The 20,579-nt window shown below is 34.4% G+C and overlaps 1 protein-coding gene across 6 annotated transcripts in view; it reads left to right on the plus strand.

The window, feature by feature from the left end:
• The first annotated feature begins 323 nt into the window (after window positions 1–323).
• LOC106478485 (homeobox protein cut-like) overlaps window positions 324–20,579 on the plus strand; it is a 153,296-nt gene continuing 133,040 nt past the window's right edge. For 3 of the 6 annotated variants that reach the window (XM_022382094.1, XM_022382093.1, XM_022382091.1), the window contains exon 1: window positions 324–914. The gene's annotated coding sequence lies outside the window, so the exon portion shown is untranslated. Of the gene's footprint in view, window positions 915–11,473; window positions 11,698–16,494; window positions 16,546–20,579 lie in introns of those variants that run through there. The other 3 variants (XM_022382088.1, XM_022382095.1, XM_022382096.1) reach the window with 3 other exon arrangements.

Raw genomic sequence — 20,579 nt, forward strand, 5'->3', positions numbered from 1 at the left:
GAACTTTGTGCATGTCATCATTGTTTGTAAAGAAGGTAATTCAGGTTGCTTAAATTGCGGCTATGTCATGGACCTGAGGATTAAAGGTGGTATTCAGTTTTTCGTTTGGTTGTGTCAATAATAGCAGTAAAGGAAAAAAGAAAAAAGAACAAATGAATAATCTTTCTTTGTACTCGTGTCATTAAATACCTCATGATATCCTGCCAGTCAGTGTGGAGCTCGTGGCAACCCAATGCGTGAACGAGCAATGTTATGTCGTCACAGCTCGTGAGCGTTTAGCCCGCGTAGACAAACCCGCCCAAACAGCGGGCGTGATGTGTGCGTTTAGATGCAAGTTATCATTCAAGTGAGAGACAAGCCTGTTTCCGAACCTTATTCTATATTCTCAGATTTGGGACATTTAGGTGGAGTTAAGAAGAGAACTTATAGCGACAAATAATTCTCCTTTGCTATCTGTAAAAAACACTGCACAGACCCGTCTACGAAGTTTTTGTCAACGTTCACTAACGCTAGGTAAAGTTGTAGAGGAACCGCTGTGAAGTTCGTGCTCTGCTGAGATCCTCACTCGGTGGAACCGTAATAAAAGAATCTCAACTGTCCCGCCGGGATCTGGCAGTCACTAGTCCGCAGGCTGACAGAGCTACACAAACAGAGGGGAAAATGACTGGCTAAATTGGCATCTGGTGTACAGAATATTGTAAGTTTAAAAAGATAAAAAATAGACGGTACAGCTTTGGTTTTTGCGAATGGTTTGTAATGAACTGGTTCATTAATTGGACTTTATTTCAAAAGCACCTATAAACTCATTTCGGCTCTTTTCGCTTATTCCGTGTGCAGATCCCAGAAGAAGACTGTTTTGAATGGAAATCGTTGTGATTAGCAATAGCCGAGTTCCAGCCTTCCAAGAGGATATAGTAGGTCAAATTTTAACGTTTTATAAAGATTTAAGTACATTATATTTCTAAGAGACCATTATGTCATCGTAAGAGTGTTCATTTATATGTATATATATATTCATTTAATGCTACCAATATTCGGATTAAGAAGGAACTGAGGGCTTGGATATGTGAAAACACGAATTATGTTGACCGATACATATATCAACAGATAAGAGAAGTGGAGAATATTTGATTTTTCTACTTAATCCTGTGAAAACTAACCCAGTAAGATTCCTGTTATATCATTAAGTTATTCGCACTACATCAGTTTCTATGCATTGAAAATAATGATATCCAATTATTCGATGTTATCGCAAATTTTAAAGTTAAATTTAAAAGCTTTAACAAGAAATAAAACTATCACAATTTGTTTGAATATTTTTGAATAATTGAATATAAAATATTTATTTATGATAGTTGCACGTAAAAATACAGAACATTAAATACATAAAGGTCTGATTTATTTAGCTTGTATAAGACGCAAAAAAAAATCAGTTTTGTTAATATATAATAACAACATATTGTTTTCTCTTAGCTCCTTATTTCTGCCCCCCAGTGGCACAGCGGGATGTCTGCCGACTTACAACCCATAAAATCGGGTTTCAATACCCGTGGTGGGCAGATCACATATATCCCTTTGTGTAGCTTTGTGCTTAACTTCAAAAACAAATTTCCAGCTGATTTTAAAAAGGAAACTGTTTAGGTGTATGTATTTAGGGAGCTGTTTAGGTGTATGTATTTAGGGAGATGTTCAGATGTAGGTATTTAGAGAATTGTTTAGGCGTATGTTTTAGGGAGTTGTTTAAATGTATGTATTTAGGGAGTTAAGTACTCGCCCGTGGAGCAGAACTGTTTGAACAACAAATGCAAAGATAAAATTTGTTATAAATGACTTAACCTACTATACACATGTTATATGCTCGAATAAGAGAAAGAAAAATACGAAATTCTGGTTATTATTGTGAACGTTGTTAAGCATATTGTAATAATTCTAAGGATGGTTAATCACGCTTTTAAAGGTTTTAATGAACGATGTTTTGTGTTAGCTTTTTTATGGAAAACTTTACAAGTCTGTAAAAAAGGATATTTTGAACTATCCAGATCGAGTAACTCTGAATACGCGTTCCTATTGTAGATTACTGAATCAAAACATGGAAATAAGAATCTGATGAATAACTATTTTATGGTATAATAGCAAGAACAAAAAGAACAAGTTAGTTTCTTTGTTCAAAACGTAATCTTAAGTTTCTGTATCATGTTACTGTAGGTACCAGATTCATGTAAAATTTGCACATAATGATAGAATTCGGTGCGGGACACGGTGCGGGTAGCTTATTTTGTGCAGTTTTGCGCTAAAAAACATTTTTCACAACAGCTTATTCGATTATATTTCTTTCTGTCACATTAAAAATGGAGTTTTTTAAAATTCTAAATGCTATTTCTTTAGGCAGGATACGGTCCTTTTTTATTACATTAAATAATTTTAATGTTATAGTGTTACTTTGAAGTGCCTAAAGTAATAATAGTCCAGTAGTTTAAACTCTCGACTTTGTAACACGTTACTGAATTGCTAAAGATTTTTTAAATATTATTCATATTTTTACACTTGAGTTTTGGTAAATTCCCAGCGAAGTTGATTCATCTTTCTTGCTGTCACGTATACGTAATAACTCCTGCGGACCTGACTAATTACTCAACGACAGATATTAGCAAGAGATTATCTCTTAAGCCTATTCAATAGCTATACTCAAACGAGTTGAAATCCAAATGCAAGTTTCGATGGAAGCTTAGGCCATTGTTGTAGTAAAATTTCTACCAATCGCATGAGTGCATGCTATTATTTCATAAATAATAAAATCAAAGATGGATGAATTGAATAATAACGTTTGAGTAGTTTAGCGTATGGAGTAACATACGTAGGGTTTTAAATGTAAAGTAGTTAAATATTCAATTTTGAGGCAGTGTGGAGTAGAGAATTTGAACAATAAACTTTGTGACACTGTAGTGCTCATTATCGAAACGTTGAGCATTGTAGTACTTTAGTGTACAAATTGGAACAATAAGGTTTATGGTACGGTAATGTTAAGTATTGAAACATTAAATATTGTAGTACGGTGTTGTTGAATACTGAAACATTAAATTTTGAAGCATTGTATTATAGAGTACTAAAATAATAACCTTTCAGGTAGTGTAGTGTTGGGTGTCAAAACAACGTTGTAGTACTGTAATGTAAAGCATTAGAATAATACTCTTTGTGGTATTTTATAGTTGAGTATTGTAACATTAAATGTTGCAGTAATGAAGTGTACATCATTAGAACAATAACCTTTGTGTTACTTTAGTATTGAGTGCTCAAACATTAAATGTTGAAATGTAAGAGAGTAGCAGCATGTGAAGTAAAAAAACAACATATGTAATTTAGTGTGAAGTAAGATAACAGCAACATGTGTATTTTATTGTGAAGTAAGGTAAGAACAACATGTGTAGTTTAGTGTGAAACAAGGTAACAGCAACATGTGTAGTTTATTGTGAAGTAAGGTTACATCAACATGTGTAGTTTAGTGTGAAGTAACGTAAGAGAAACATGTATAGTATAATGTGAAGTAAGGTTATAGCAACTTTTGTAGTTCAGTGTAAAGTAAGGTAACAGCAGCATGTATAGTTTAGGGTGAAGTAAGGTGACAGCAACATGTGTAGTTTAGTGTGAAGTAAGGTAACAACAACATATATAGTTTAATCTGAAGTAACATACCACAACATGTGTAGTTTAGTGTGAAATAAGGTAACAGTAACCTATGTAGTTTAGTGTGAAGTAAGGTAACAGTAACATGTGTACTTCAGTGAGAAGTAAGGTAACAATAACCTATGTAGTTCAGTATTAAGTAAAGTAACAGCAACATGTTGAATTTCGTTTGAGTTTCATTATTATGACATGGAATAAATCCTGAAGGTTTTTATACATTTTAAATAATACATAATAGTTAGGTAGAAGTGTTTACTTAATTGTAATGTAACAACAATTAGACAAATATAGTTTTATAAACTCTTTTAAATTCCGTCGTTATTATGAATAACCCAGCTCGATCTTTAAATATTTTTAGCTGCGGCATAACGGCTCATAGAATGGCTCCGAGTATTTTCAAGTACAAACTTTTAGCTCATAGCTCCATTTCTTGACCGATTTGAGAGCTAATTAAAGCTGGGCTATTGAGGATTCCCTCTTGTTTATAATGTCGTGGTGACACAGTTATTATGCATAAGTATGATATATATTATTCCAATTCATATCGGTAAAGTAAACACGTGCAAGTTACAACTAAGCACATGTAATTAAGCCTAAATATCAGAGTTGCTACACCAAGAACAAGGACAATGGGAAAGGTATAGTGACGGATGAATTACGAGATTCTTATTTTATTAGTTTATGTATAAATAGGTAAAAATGTAGACAATAATTATCAATGTATATTACTCATAACCTTACACTTACGACACAACTGCATTAATAACACGGACAAATGCGATTAGATACGAACAATAGGCCTAGATATGTATATATATATATTCTTAACGCTTCAAATAATAATCAAAGAAACAATGTTAGCAACATTTGTATTAAAAAGTATTCGTTAATATTTTACAGTGATAAAAACAAGGCTTAATTTTAGAGACATTTGTATTAAAGAGTATCACTATTTTAGTTTTCGTTAATACTTTACAGTAATAAAACAAAGCTGAGTTTTAGAAACATTTTTATTAAATATTTTATGGATGTTTAACCATATTCTTGTTAGCATATATATTTATATATCACACTTATGTACTTGTAGGTAATTTGCATATGAATGTAAGCACCTTGGAACTTTCCAATTCATTTCTAACGAGTTGTTTAGAACAATGTACGAATCTCTGTCATATCGTCTGCTTATCATTACGGACTCTGATGTAATTTCTTGGTTGTATTAGTGTACGAAGAGGACAAATAACAATTTTGAATTGCCATGAACTTACGTCAGAAAAGATCGTACATAAACATGCCTACTGTTTATTTTACTTAATTACTACAAAGAGAGAGAGAGAAAAAGCCATTAATACGTAAAAGGCCGTTAAAATACTAGATGGTAGTCTCGACAAATCGATTGCGAATTGTATTTTAAAGCGTGGTAACTAGTTTTAAAATGTTAGTTGAAGAAAGCGTTTTTAAAGAAAGTCTTTAACAGAAGACAAAATATTCGAGTAATTGACCACTTTCGAAATAAGTCTTTTACTACTAAGTTGTTTTGGGAAAGAATTTTTGTATTTTTATAACTGAAATTGTTCAATTGTACATCTAAGAGGAATACGTCTATTGTACCAGTTGTAATTCTTCTCGCTTGAACAAGCGTATTATAAGAATTCGTAGGATAAGTACAGGGTGTATCAAAATAAGTAAGCCTACTTATTTCCAGTGCAGAATAACCACTAAACAAATAATAGCGAAGTCAGTCACGCTAGAAAGTGCACATTGCGTGTGATAACCTTGTTTAGTGCTTGTATGCATGCATCCCTGTAAAACGGTGGCAGACATGTTGAATATAAAAAAAAAAAAAAAAATCAGTGAGCTGGCTCTTTGTGAAACGCCGTCTAGCATCTTAACTATTTATTATTCGTGTTTATAAACAACAGTGTTCATAATGGTTCTTAAACAAGATTGATCATTGATATACGCCTATTTCTACGGAAGGCTTGGAACCACGCTGTGGAATAGGCCTGTTTTCTATATATTTTTACGGAAAGCTTCTAATCTGCTGTGGGATTAGTCCTTGATCAAACTCAGAATTTAAGAGTTTATAAGTCCTCAAGCTTACCTCTGCATTACCGGGAGGAGGCTAATTTTGCTTACATACACATTTGTATAAAGTGTGTTACTTCACGGAAACTTTTTTTCTTCTACCTGGCATTTAAGCTAAAATGAAAGTGAAACCTACAAGTTATGTCATACCTGAGATAACGAGCCCCGGCATGGCCTGGTGGTTAGGGCGCTCGAATCGCAATCTGTCGGTCGTGGGTTCGTATCCCCATCACTGGACATTCTCGTCCTTTCAGGCGTGAGCGCGTTATAATGTGACGGTACATCCTACTATTCGTTGGTAAAAGAGTAGCCCAAGAGTTGGCGGTGGGTGGTGAGGACTAGCTGCCTTCCCTCCAGTCTTTCACTGCTAAATTAGGAACGGATAGCTATCGTGTAGTTTGGTATGAAATCTAAAGCAAATCAAACCTGAGATAGCATACAAATAACTTGTAAGAGATGGCTCACTCTTACCGTTTTTATGCATCAGTTTTACTAGTTAGTATTCTGTTTTTTAGAAATTTCATTTTTTCTCAATTTTTACATTGGGTTTTTCACTTGTTTTTGTAATTTAACACATCTCTTATCTTATTATTTGAAAAGTCACAGCATTAGTTTTTATAAACTCGTTACATTTAAACATATTAATGATATGTTTTGTCTCTGTCATAAAGCGTTTAAAAACCTCTTTCATTTGGTCGATTTCTCTCATCTGTTATATTCTTCTCCACGCATGTATATACACAAGGTTTTTCTGCATCATCTTAGTAATTAATTTTTTAGTTAATATAATTTGCATTTTTAAATTACAATTTCATTTACATTTGTTTCTGAATCAAAATAAAAGTATAATAGAGTTTTTAGTTAATATAATTCGCATATTTCAATTACGATTTCATCTACATTTTTGGGGGGGGGGTCAAAATAAAAGCACAATGAAGTAAAGAGAAAGATACTTTCTTACAATAGAGAATGTTTTTGTTCAGATCACAGATAAACAAACGACCCCCTCAGAATAATAAGTTAGCCTGAAGGCACTTTACATAATATGGACAAAAATCTGTGCACATGGGATATTTTAATAGAAATTTATTAAGTCCATTTGCTTTGACATATGTATATTTTAATCTAACATTATTAAGTAGAATTTGCTTTAGACAAAGTGATTTTAATTATTAAACTAATTTTTGTTTGGACAAAGTTGCTCATATAAGGGACTTTAATGGAATATTATTAAATAAAATTTTGCTTCGGGCAAAGTTTGCATATAAAATAAATTTTTATAGAAAATTATTAAGTATATATATTGGTTTAGACATGGCTTGCACATATAGAAGATTTTAATAGAAAATTGTTTAACAAATTTTAGTTTCGACAAGGTTTGTACATATAGAAGATTTTAGTAGAAACTTACTAAATAAATTTTACTTTGCATTATTATAAGTATTTGTTTGATTTGCTATTAAGCACAAAGCTACACAATGGGCTTTCTGTGCTATGCCCAATGTGAGTATTGAACTCCGACGTTAGTATAGTAATCCTCAAACATCAGCATCAGGCTTAAGAACGATATTGGTATAGTAATTCCAAAACATTAGCATCAGTCTAAAGCACGATGCTGGTATAGTGATTCCAAACTACTAGGATCAGGCTAAAGCATGATGTTAGTATAGTGATTCCAAACTGTTAAGATCAGGCTAAAGCGCAATGTTAGTATAGTGATTTCTAACTACATGGATCAGGGTAAATCACGATGCCAGTATAGTAATACCAAAACATTATCAAAGTCACCCTGTCTTACCCTCCTGTTATCATTTCACTTGTACAGTGTGAGGCAAATGTTTGATATATTAGGTCCCGCTTTTATCTTTTGTCTTTCTCCCACATTTTATATTTTGTTTTGTTTAAGTCTCTATCAGTCATCTCCATTTCATTGCATACATTTCTAAGCATGACACGTACATTAAAAACTAGGATTTTCCCTGTATAAAAATATCTATTGGTTTACTGTTGTGTCAACCAATACAATGGTGGTTATACGTTCAACATCCAACTCTTCTTAATGTGTTGGTATATCAAGTCATGGTCTTGCACATTTTGGCTAATAGTTCTCAAGTTTCTGTCAGTTGTTTAACCATCTTGCTGTTGTTCTCCCACTTAGATTGTCTACTATTCTCCTGTCAGAATAAAGCAAGGTGAATCTGGATTGTAAACATAATGCTATCAGTGGGAATTCCAACACTTGGAACACCATATTATGTGCTATAAACGAGGTAAACCATAACAAAAATGATTAACTTTATAAGATGACATTAACTGCTAGATTTCTTGCTATAATTTGTTTGATATTTTATATTCTAACCAGTTCATTTATCTATAAACACAGGACCTTATATAGTAGATTTTAGGTTGTTACTCATGGTTATCTGTACATTGTTGTTTACAAGATGGAGCTTTACATCGTCGTAAAAATAACAACAGCAATATTTTACTTTCGATGACGAGGAACCCACTTTGAGACTAATAATGGCTGGAGACGGCTTGAATGGGTAATGAAGAAAAACTTTAATATAAGTTTAACATAACAGCAAATGTACAACGTTTCGACAAGGTTTTGTCAATATTTTATATTCTAACCAGTTCATTTATCTACATGTATAAACACAGGACCTTATATAGTAGATTGTAGGTTGTTACTCATGGTTATCTGTACATGGTTGTTTACAAAATGGAGCTTTACATCGTCGTAAAAATAACAACAACAATATTTTATATTCTAACCAGTTCATTTATCTGTAAACACAGGACCTTATATAGTATATTGTAGGTTGTTACTCATGGTTATCTGTACATTTTTGTTTACAAGATGGAGTATTACATCGTCGTAAAAATAACAACAACATTTTATATTCGCTTCAGTTTCGATGCTCCCCAATAGTGTTTCTATGATGTTAAGCACAAAGCTACATAATGGGCTATCCGTGCTGTACCCATCACAGGTATCGAAATGCGATTCTTAAAGTTATAAGCCATCAGACTTACCGCTGAGCCACCGGACCCCGAGCTATTATTTGGGTTTCGATACTCGTCGTGGGCAGAGCAGATAGCCCATAGTATAGCTTTGCGCTAAACAAGCCATCCAGTTTCGATGTCCATATTTTGACATGTTTGGTTCTTTTCACTCTGTAACCTGATAACTAGATGATTTTTATCATATCTAGCACTTCAGTGTTACTTAGATTATGCTTGATCTTGTTTGCTCTATTGTAAGGTTAGTGCGTCACAGCCGGTGGACGTCTTTATTAGGAAGGTTATATTTTAAATCTTCCAATCGAGAAGACATTTTAATAACATACTGTAAAAACTTCGATAAACTGTGGTTGTACATGACTCAAATATCCTCTGTTTACTCTATAATTTTTTCAAGCTTGATTACAAGAAGAAGAAAAAAAGGTTGTATGGAATTTAGTTAGTTTTCATGCCGTTTTCTTATCACATTAAACGTCGTGTATAAAAGTTGTTTTGAAGATCCTGGAAAACGGTATGTGTTATGTTGCTTTTGAATTAACAAAGGCGTTGTGAAGATCCTGGAACACGGTATGTCTTACGTTTCTTTTGAATTAACAAAGTAGTTGTGAAGATCCTGGAACACGGTATGTCTTACGTTTCTTTTGAATTAACAAAGGCGTTGTGAAGATCCTGGAACACGGTATGTCTTACGTTTCTTTTGAATTAACAAAGGCGTTGTGAAGATCCTGGAAGACGGTATGTCTTACGTTTCTTTTGAATTAACAAAGTAGTTGTGAATATCCTGGAAGACGGTATGTCTTACGTTTCTTTTGAATTAACAAAGGCGTTGTGAAGATCCTGGAACACGGTATGTCTTACGTTTCTTTTGAATTAACAAAGGCGTTGTGAATATCCTGGAAGACGGTATGTGTTATGTTTCTTTTGAACGGATAGAATTAAGGGATCTAGTTAACAGCACCCACCGTCACCTCTTGAGCTACTCAACTATTTTTATAGCAAACTCACCGCTATAAAGTGCTGAGTACTTTTTTTTCGCGTGCGAGCAACCACAAATCCTCGGATTCACAATCGAAGCCTGCTACCCACCAGGCTAGGTGAGTCCTGCTTTTAAACCACCCTGTGTAAGCTTTAATTTATTCAATGACACGCCTTTGTAATACACTGCCGTTATTCAGACATCAGGAAATATACACGACATTCATACTTGAGTACAAGTGTGTATACAATCTAAGTGAACCAAGCCATGTTTATATATACTTCAATCGTAGCTATCAAACTCAATGCAGGTTGGTAATGACAACAAAATAAAATACATACAGGTTTCTTCACGTTAAGAACATTTTTTTTGCTTCAAGCTACAGACTACTATATACTGCAGCCCTCAATGACGTAAGCCTGAAAATGACTGTAGTACAACAGTTAGAATCTTGCACCAAGGTAAAATGAAATTATTTTATTGCTTTGAATCGAAACTCTAAAGCGAAATGAGTAACAGAATCATATAGTTGATAAATTTATTAGCTATTTTGAAAATACGAAAGTTATTAACACCTTAATGTTCTGTACTAGCGCGTTACTCACATAATCTTATGAAACGGTGTTTTTACTAGCACTTATCATATCCAGTTTAGGAATTCGAGGGTTCATGGTTCGCGGCCTGTTGCCCTAAAAAGCCTTCCGCACTTTGAGGCCATGGGTGCGCTATAAGAATAGCGGTCAAACCTCTTATTCAAGTAGATTAACTGAATAGTTGGAGGTGAGTCCTAATGAATCACTGTCTCCTCTTTCTAACCTGTCTCCTGGTGGGACAGCGGTAAGTCTTCGGATTTACGACGCTAAAATCAGGGGTTCGATTCCCCTCTGTGGACACAGCAAATAGCCCGATGTGGCTTTGCTATCAGAAAACACACATGCTTCTCTAATCTATCAGCTAATATTTAGACGGCTATGCTCAAATAATCCTTTGTGAGCTTTGCGCGAAATCTCAGTCACAGACACATAAACTTTACCGGTTATGTAAATACATAAAATTGTTTAGAACCTAACCTTCGTTATAGGTTTTAGTGTATTAAATGTTGTTATATTTTAATGTTTTACTGAGCATGTAGAATGTTTCTGCTGAGCGTTTATTTACTTGTTTGTTTTATTATTTTTGCGCAAAGCTTGACAAAGGGGTATGTAGTCGGCCATAAATGGTGGACAAGAGAGAAAGCAACAAGTCAACGAATACCAAACACAATATCTTAGGCTATTCTTGACTGGTCGAAATGTGGGAATTAACTGTCACCCTTATAGCACACCCACGGCCTAAAGTATGGACGCATTTTTTGCAGTAACGAAATGCAAACTATGAATTTTCGTTTTCACAATCCGGACACACTAAGCACTAAGCCACGTCCGACCCGTGGATTTAACTAGTATCAGTTGATAAAATTAGAGGTGTTTATTTTTTGCTCTGGGTTACTATAAACGGTAAGTTTGTAATCACAGCACGTCTTGTGTTATAAAAAAGTGAATTTCAAAACGAGTGGTGAAGCTTTTTATGCATCTTTCAACTCCTTACAGTAATGTTATTATCTTACGAACTTTTTACAATGTTTACAATCAGAGATATTTCTTCAAATTAAGATTTTTCTCACAGAAATAAGCAATCATCTAATCACGGATTTCTAATATGTTTTTTTTTATATTTTGACCATTTTATAACGCTTACTAAAATTTCATAGGACGACGTTTTTGCCATAAATTTTAAGTATGAATTACTATAGTTTTAAACTGATTCGAACGAGTTTTATTTTCTTATGAAACTGAATTGAGAGGTTCGTCAACTTGTATACCCCCTCCCTTCCAAGAAGATCAACTGTACATAAACGGTGAAAATATATAGCAGTTCCAGCTTTAGTAAGTATATAATAACTAACAGTTCCACCTTTAAAAAGTATATCATATCGAACAGTCCCAGCTTTACTAAGTATATAATATAGAGCACTTCCAGCTTTACTAAGTATATAATATAAAGCACTTCCAGATTTAGTTCATATATAATATAAAGCACTTCCAGATTTAGTTTATATATAATATAAAGCACTTCCAGATTTAGTTTATATATAATATAAAGCACTTCCAGCTTTAATAAGTATATTTTAATGATCAGTTCCAACTTCATTAAGTGTATAATATAGAACAGTTCCAGCTTTAGTAAATACATTTTATTGATCAGTTCCAAATTTATAAGTATACGCTAAATCTGAAATTATTTCATGAAACACTTTTAACATTCTTCAACATAAACTGAAGTAACACAGTTCTTTACTGATTATAAAACAGTAGAAACATTGACATCGATTGTCATGTATACCTCTTTGATGTTCAAATTTGTATCGATCAGGAATAGTATTTTGTTACGTGTATTATGATACTTTTTGAGCACGTGACTTAACCTTATGTGTTGACACCGTATTTCTAAATTCTAAATTCACTGGAGAGAAGTATAATGTGTTTTAGAAGTTCTTCCAAATGTGTCCAATATTTATGTGAAGAAATCTTACTGATTCTAGTAACGCAAATAAAGAGATTGACGATATCAAAGAACTTTGATCATCCACTAGAATTTTCTAAGCACTAAAACAAGATATGATGTTGAAATTTTACCTTATTTAGATTATTAAAAGTTATTGCCGATATTTCTCCTATAAACTGTAAAAATTTGTAAACAGTACTGTAAATTATATGTTACTAAAGCCTCTTACAACAGGCCAGAACGGTAGTTAAGTTCATCTGCTTGTCACCAGGCGCTTTTCCTCATCCTATGAGTAATCCTTAATGCCGTATTGCCCCTAATTAACAGCCCCTTTCTAACTTTATAAAGCTTACCTTGTGTGACAGCAATGGTAATCCAATATATAATGCACTTTTATTACTGCATTTTTGATTTGAAAAAAAAGAAGAAGAAGAAAAACAAATACATACACACTTATTAGTATTGAAAATCAACAAATCACATGTGAGAAATAGAATCCGGAACTACACAAATACTATAATTAACGCCCCCCCTTTTTTTTTGCAGGTTGCAACGCCTCGGGGGCGTTAATTAGGTAGTCAGGATTTTCCCATGATGTATGATAAGATAAAGTAATCTGTATTATTTTTTAATTATTTGTGATCAAAATCTAGTGGTAGATTTACAAAACAACAACAATAAAAACATAAATACACTTATTCAAGGTTATTTGTCTGTTTTTTAACGCAAAGCCACACTGGGCTATTTGCACTGTCCACCGCAGTAATCTAACCCAGAATTTTAATATTGTAAGTCTGTAGGCTTACTACTGTCCCATCGAGACACAGTTTCCAAAGTATTTACCACTGTCCTTCTATATTTTTTCACTTTCGAATGACAAAATGATAACACTATACCAGAAATAAAAAACACCACGTTGAAACTTGTAAACATTACAACTTGAGGAACTAAATGACTGATTCACATTGCGATTGTTGCTAAGCACGAATTTGCACAATGGGGTATCTACTTTGTGCCCACCGCAGGGATCGAACCAGCTCTACGTCTACCCGCTCAGCCACTGGCATAAAGGGAGGAAGGAGGGATCCCTATTGAAAACCATTTAACTTTCAGATTCTGCCCCCTGGTGTCAAGTGATAAAACCTTATTCTACAAGAGCTAGTTTTTAATCGTACTCTGGGTGATTTCCGTCTTCTGCTATTAAATTCTAGGGATAATTTTAATCTTACGAACAGCTCACTGTTAAGGTTCAACTCTTAGTTAGTGAATGTTTCAGTGATTACTACATTCTATAGAGCTAGGAATACAAAGACTTTTCAACTTTGCACTTAACATTCTGGAATTATTTGTTTCTGGGACGAAACCTTAGGAATGAAAAGTAACGAAATCTGTTTCGTGTTAATTGTAAAAAAAAAAGAAAAAATACATGTTAATAACAAAATGAAAAAAGTGCTTTTTATGACGTCCTTCAATGAAATAAAACACTAAACTTTTTTTCACAAGCATAAAATCTAGTGCAAAAACATGCAACACAAAGTGTTGTCGTTATTGTGTAAAACAGAACAAATGGTGGTTATTTCGTGTTATTATACAGCGCAACATTTGTAACCAACACTTTATATTTGCGGTTGTATAGCGTTATACCGAGTATCATTTACAGTATAACGATAATATACGTGCAATAGCAACATGATACATATGAGATAGCATAACTGCTGATCAAAGCAATATTTGTTTCTCGTCTGGTCTATTTAAAAGCAGTGAAAGAAAGGAAACATCAAATACGTCTATGTCATATTTAAAAGTCATTTGCTAAACTAGATTTATGTCATCGCAAACAACAAAGAAAATGTACTAATGTTGTCTTAATTAATTACTAATTATCTACACAGCAATGATTGAATTAAAATTAGTGACTTTTAGCTAAATAAAGATTATTTGTATAGAAATATTGTGTTGTAAAGCATATAAAAATATTAGATGTGCTCGTTACCACACGAATTCACACCTTTAAACTAATTGGATATCAGTATCTGTTTCCAGTTAATCTACAGATTTCATATCTTTAAGCTAATTGGATATCAGTATCTGTTTCCAGATAATTTCCAGTCTTCACATCTTTAAGGTAATTAGACATCAGTATTTGTTTACAGATAATCTACAGACTTCACACCTTTAAGCTAATTAGACATAAGTTATCTGGAAACAGATAATTTCCAGACTTCACATCTTTAAGCGAATTAGATATCAGTATCTGTTTCCAGATAATTCCTAGAGTTTACCCCTTTAACTTATTTAGATATCAGTATCTGTTTCCAAATAACTTACACACTTCACCTTTAAGCTAATTATATATATCAGTATCTGTTTCCACATAATTTCCAGACTTTACACCTTTAATTTATTCAGATATCAGTATCTGTTTCCAGATCATTTCCAGAGTTTTGATAAAAGACATTTATCTTTCACGATCTTGAAATATAAACTTAAATTCTGTATCATGCTTGTTCAGCTTTTTTTTTAAGCAATCCAAAATTTACAGAACAAGGCCTTTATTTGTCACCATACTGCAATCCATGAAATATCTGCAAGCTCGTGTTTCGAAGTATATTTTCATCTTCTCTTCACAAATCAATTTTGTTATCGGGATTTGTACGACTTCAAGATACATAAAACCCATAGCTCAGACAAGAAAGGGAAAAGGGGGAAATCTTTATTACTTGTGGTTTCAGGTAAAAATAATTTTTTTTCCTTGGGATTACGCAGTCAACGCATCTATTCGTTGTTAAACACGTTATCCTTTTTTCCGTAAGAAAAAGGCAACCACCAAAACAGAAAGAGTGGTAGCTTATGCTTGGGGAAAAATACGCATAAGAAACGTGTTTTACAGCTATATGAAGAAAGATGATAGTTTAACTAGTAATAAATATGTTAACTCTAATATTATAAATAAATGATATATCGAGGCTGATGTTTGTCACAATTCTTGAATCATTTTAATTGTGGTTGTTGCTAACCACAACGCTACATGGCAGGTGGTTAGGGCGCTTGACTCGCAATCTGAGGATCGAGGGTTCGAATCCCCCTCCCACCAAATATGCTCGCTCGTTCAGCCGTGGGGGCGTTATAAAGTAACGAGCAATCCCACTATTCGTTGGAAAAATAGTAGCCCAAAAGTTGGCGGTGGGTGGTGATGACTAGCTGCCGTCCATCTAGTCTTTCACTGCTAAATTAGGGACGGTTAGCGTAGATAGCTCTCGTGTAGCTTTGTGCGAAATTCAAAACAAACAAACCCACCACGGGTAGTGAAACGAATTACCACTGAACCACTAGGGAAGGGGGGGGGGTCGATTTTTATAACTAATATGTTTGTACTCGGTACATAGGTAATTATTTGTTCCTGCTTTTTTGATAAATTGAAATGAGCATCAGGACAATAGGGACAAACACACACACACACGCATATATATGTACATAGATATACGTGTACATATTCGCACGTTATATATTTTTCTTTACGTTTTATTTTTTACATTCCTTATTTGATTTCTTTAAAATAGTTAAACATAGAACGTTTTCATCCCTTAACAAAATTTATCTTGAAGACGTTCGGTCGCCGAGGGTTCGCTAATTCTGGTGCTTAGAAAAACATTATTTCTTTTTTTTTAGGGAAGATCTCTAGACAGGAACAACAATACGGTATTAAACTACGTAGATTGACTGATCGGTTGCCCCTGATTCCACTATTTGAGTTATTAAAGATCTGGGTTCATATACAAATTTATGCACAGCATATATGTCATTTCATAGCTGGTATATATCTGCAAGTCTGTGTGTGTGTCTGTACGTACGTGTACTCATGCTAGTGAAGAGGGAACAGTCCTTGATGCTGAGTTGTTTCTTCTCAGACCCCGTGACCGCCTTGGAGCTCTGCCAGTCAGCCCAGCAGCAGCAGTAGGCTATGCGTGTCCAAGATCTAAAAATTACCAAACAAATACAAGAGACACTTCACGACGGCAACCAAGACTCTAAAGAAGTGAAAAATCAAGGCAAGAGAAGATGGTGTTTGGCCATATTCTAGGTCTGAAGTGGTTCACCACGAGGTCAGGTTAAAGTTTAGAGCACGCATTAATGGGTGAGACCTGCAATGGAACGTGACGTGGTAGTGTATATTATACAAGCTCGATTTGACGAGAGTGCTGCACAAACCTCTCAATACCTGGTTTCTCGTAAGTACTCTATGTACGGTATAATTTGTTTCTTTGTTCTCTGAGAGGCGAGGCGAAATAAGAAATATGATACTTCAGGCGATAACTAGTTGATATGCTCTTGGTTGGTTGAGGTGTTTTTAATAAATCAAAAACTTCCAACCATTACATAGCGCGGTGGAAACCAATAAACAGATGATTTGTGTATTATATATAGGCACATCCACGATTGTACAACTATTTACTTGTTTTATTTTTTGAACAAAAGAGGGCAAGGCGTAGATGAAAAGAAAAGCAGTTGGACACTTGACAGACTTTCCTAGTATGCGAGAAAGACAGAAAAAAAAAGATTCTCGTAAGGAGTGACACTCTATCATTTCCCATGTCTCGCTTGTCTGTTTAATTGTTCATTTATTCTAAAATATTCTCATAAAACTATATAAGATCTGTCTGCGAATAGTCGACTCCAACTTTGAATTTCAGAACTAAAGGAAAACAGCTAGTCAGTAACACCCACCTCCTAATCTTGGAAAGCAGTTAGTCAGTAACACCCACCTCCTAATCTTTGGAAACAGTTAGTTAGTAACACCCATCTCCTAATCTTGGAAAGCAGTTAGTCAGTAACACCCACCTCCTAATCTTGGGAAACAGTTAGTCAGTAACACCCACCTCCTAATCTTGGGAAGCAGCTTATCAGTAACACCCACCTCCTAATCTTGGGAAGCAGCTAATCAGTAACACCCACCTCCTAATCTTGGGAAGCAGTTAGTCAGTAACACCCACCTCCTAATCTTGGGTTTCTTTCGTCTGACCGAGTGGTGAGATGTCTTAAATAGTTTCTTATGTACTAAACCTGCCTTCTGACTAGTTTTGCCCCCCAGTGGCGCAGCGGTATGTGTGCAGACTTACAACGCTATAAACCGGGTTTCGATACCTGTGGTGGGCAGAGCACAGATAGCCCATTGTGTAGCCTTGTGCTTAACTTCAAATAAAAAACTGTCTAGTTGTACGTTTCTCACTCTGTGTGAGTTAAACCTAGTTTTCCTTTATAGGGGCGCTTTTCTGAGGGAAGGTGACGCGAACCTTGAACCTTCGAATTTACTTTTCAAGCATGCTAATTCTGGGCCACGCCCAATCCGTCTTTTTAATTCCACAGAAGGCGTGTATAATAAAATAAAGCAAAGAGAAAAAACATGCAAGTTATATAGATTTGTAGAGTATAACGAGGCTTAGTGATTGACAATGGTAGAGACAGATACATGTATGTGATGACAGGTTTTAAAATTCGTCAACGTTTGAGCCAATAATTAAGGAGACGAGCGTGAGTATTTTCTTGTCTCATGGGTGGATGACATTACGAGGTTAAAAGGTGTGATAAGTTCGCATGGGAGGAGATAAGATAGAGTAAAACATAACACTTAAAGTACGAATTATGTTTAGTTGGAAACAGAGTAAATACAAACACGGGTGAAAATATATTGATATAGATTGTTTTGGTGTTGTTACTGTTTGACTCTAAGAAATCTATTTTTATTTGACTATTTCAACCCGTGAAAACATTGAAAAAGATAGTAGGAAATGAAACTGGACCTTTTGAGTTTAGCACAGTATTAATACGATTTGATTGATATAGTACATATAGTACGAAAAGGCAATGCCATTAAACATTTTTAGGCACAATTTCATAGCGTTTCACATATATTGAAAGATTTTAGTTTTAAAATATCTAACAAAGTTCAGAACTGATAAATGACTATATTCACTTTTTTTAAAATCTATAAAAGATTGTTTTTCCTGAACTGCTCAATTAACACTTACGAGTAAAATCTTTATCGAGTTTACATATTTCGACTTTTGACGCCCAATTAGGCTGAAAAAAGTGTTCTATACTTTCTGTTATGTATTAAATTGAACTCTGATGGTCAAGGTAATTCCGTCTTGATTGTATGTTTGTTCATTGAATTTCGCGCAAAGCTACTCAAGGGCTTTCTTCGCTAGCCTTCCCTACTTTTGAAGTTACATCCCAGTGGGAAGGCAGCTAGTCACCACTACCAATCACCGACTCTTGGGCTACTCGTTACGTACGAATAGTGTGATTGACCGTCGCATTTTAACTCCTCCATGATGAAAAAGGTGATCATTGTAGCAACGGGTTTCGATCCCACATCTCGCAAATTTTCATCAAGCCATGTCAGGCCGACGTTTATGTTAGTTGTTAAGCGCAAAGCTATACAATAAGCTATCTGTGTTATGCCAACCACTGGTATCAAAATCCGGTTTGTAGCGTTGTAAGCCTCCAGACTTACAGCTGAGCCACTGGGGAACCTGATACATACGAGTAAAACCATTATTGAGTTTATACGTTTTGATTAGTGACGCCCTCTATGGTTGAAATTACATTTGATTTATATTTTTATAGTAATTTAGAATTATGTAAAATCTTGGCCTTTTTATAAAGTTTATTCTAGATTATTTAATTTTTTGTATTAGCCTCCATACTCCAAGTGGCTCTGTGGTAAGCTTCAGGGCTTATAATGCTAAAATTCATGGTTCGATCCCGCGGTGGAAGTAGCGCAGATAGTCCATAGTGTATCTTTGCGATAAAAAAATATTATAAAGCTAAGCGTGTTTCGAAAGTTTATATTTTAATTGCTTAATTTTGAATATGCATTTAAGTTTGTGTTCATACCCCCGATAAACCTTTATAGAAAATTAGTGTTAATAATACGATCGTATTTTGTCTTTTTGTTTTTTCTATATCTTTATATACATAAATGTGTCAAATTTCGTGTATGTAGGTCCAAAACAAAATTTTAGTTACGTGACTATTTTAAACTGTGATGATTTTGTATTGCTAGTCCCTCTTATTTTTGAAATATCGTTCATATTTTAAAACTAACTGATATGCTGTATGTACCTTGTTGTTACGTTTGGTCGTCCTTTAGCGACAATGTTTCTAAATGAGAATAACTTATTTACGCCTCAATTAATTAGTAACCAATGAATATCAATATTCAACAAGTTCTGAAGCGATTAATCACAGTTTTACCATCTTGTGTTCAATAGCTTCTGTTAATTAGTTTGTTTGTTTGTTATTAAGCACAAAGCTACATAATGGGCCATCTTTGCTCTGCCCACCACGAGTATCGAAACCCGGTTTCTAGCGTTGTAAGGCCTTTTGCCGTCTGCAGCCAGTTGTGGGAAGGTAGTCACCTCAATCTTTGAGGATTGAGAAATTAAGTCTTGAGTGAGAAGGTAAAGAGACATTAACATTTAATTTTGATTTGTTTGAAGTTAAGCACAAAGCTACACAATAGGCTATCTGTGCTCTGCCCATTGTGGGGCATATTCAATAGCAGAAGAGTGAAAAGAAACATCAAATAATGATTTTGAATACTTGTTTAAAGTTAAAAAATAACCTTTACATTTCCCATTGAATAAGAGGAACTAAGACAATAATGTTCCATTTTTTTTAAAAACCCGCTGGCTCTGCGGTAAGTTATAATAAAAATCAGGTTTCGATACCCGCAATTCCACGTTTCGCAAAGTTTTGGTGACATCATAGAATTAACAATAAATGATTTTATTTTTGTCCGCTGATCCACAGGATATGTTTCTGGAATACCTTTTGTTAATATTATTATTTATACTTTCCTGTATACGACAACAGATACGAAGTAACTAATATTTTCATTAATCTCATTTCGTATGGCCTGGTGGTTAGGGAGCTCGACTCGCAATCTGAGGGCCGCGGATTTGAATCCCTCTCCAATCAAACATGCTCTTCCTTTCAGCTGTGGGGCGTTACAATGTGACGATCAATCCCACTATTCGTTGGTAAAAGAGTAGCCCAAGAGTTGACTAGCTGTCTTCCCTCTAGTCTTTCACTGCTAAATTAGATATGGTTAGCACAGATAGCCCTCGTGTAGCTTTGCACGAATTTCAAAATAAACCAAACCAATGTTGGACAAAAATAGTTTTGAATCCCTTTAATTAATATGTGACGTCAGATCGTCACGTTGAACTTAATACTTTACTACATTCTCTGTTATTTC

The sequence above is a fragment of the Limulus polyphemus genome, unplaced genomic scaffold (genome assembly GCF_000517525.1).
Source record: "Limulus polyphemus unplaced genomic scaffold, Limulus_polyphemus-2.1.2 Scaffold216, whole genome shotgun sequence".
NCBI classification, from domain to species: Eukaryota; Metazoa; Arthropoda; class Merostomata; order Xiphosura; family Limulidae; genus Limulus; species Limulus polyphemus.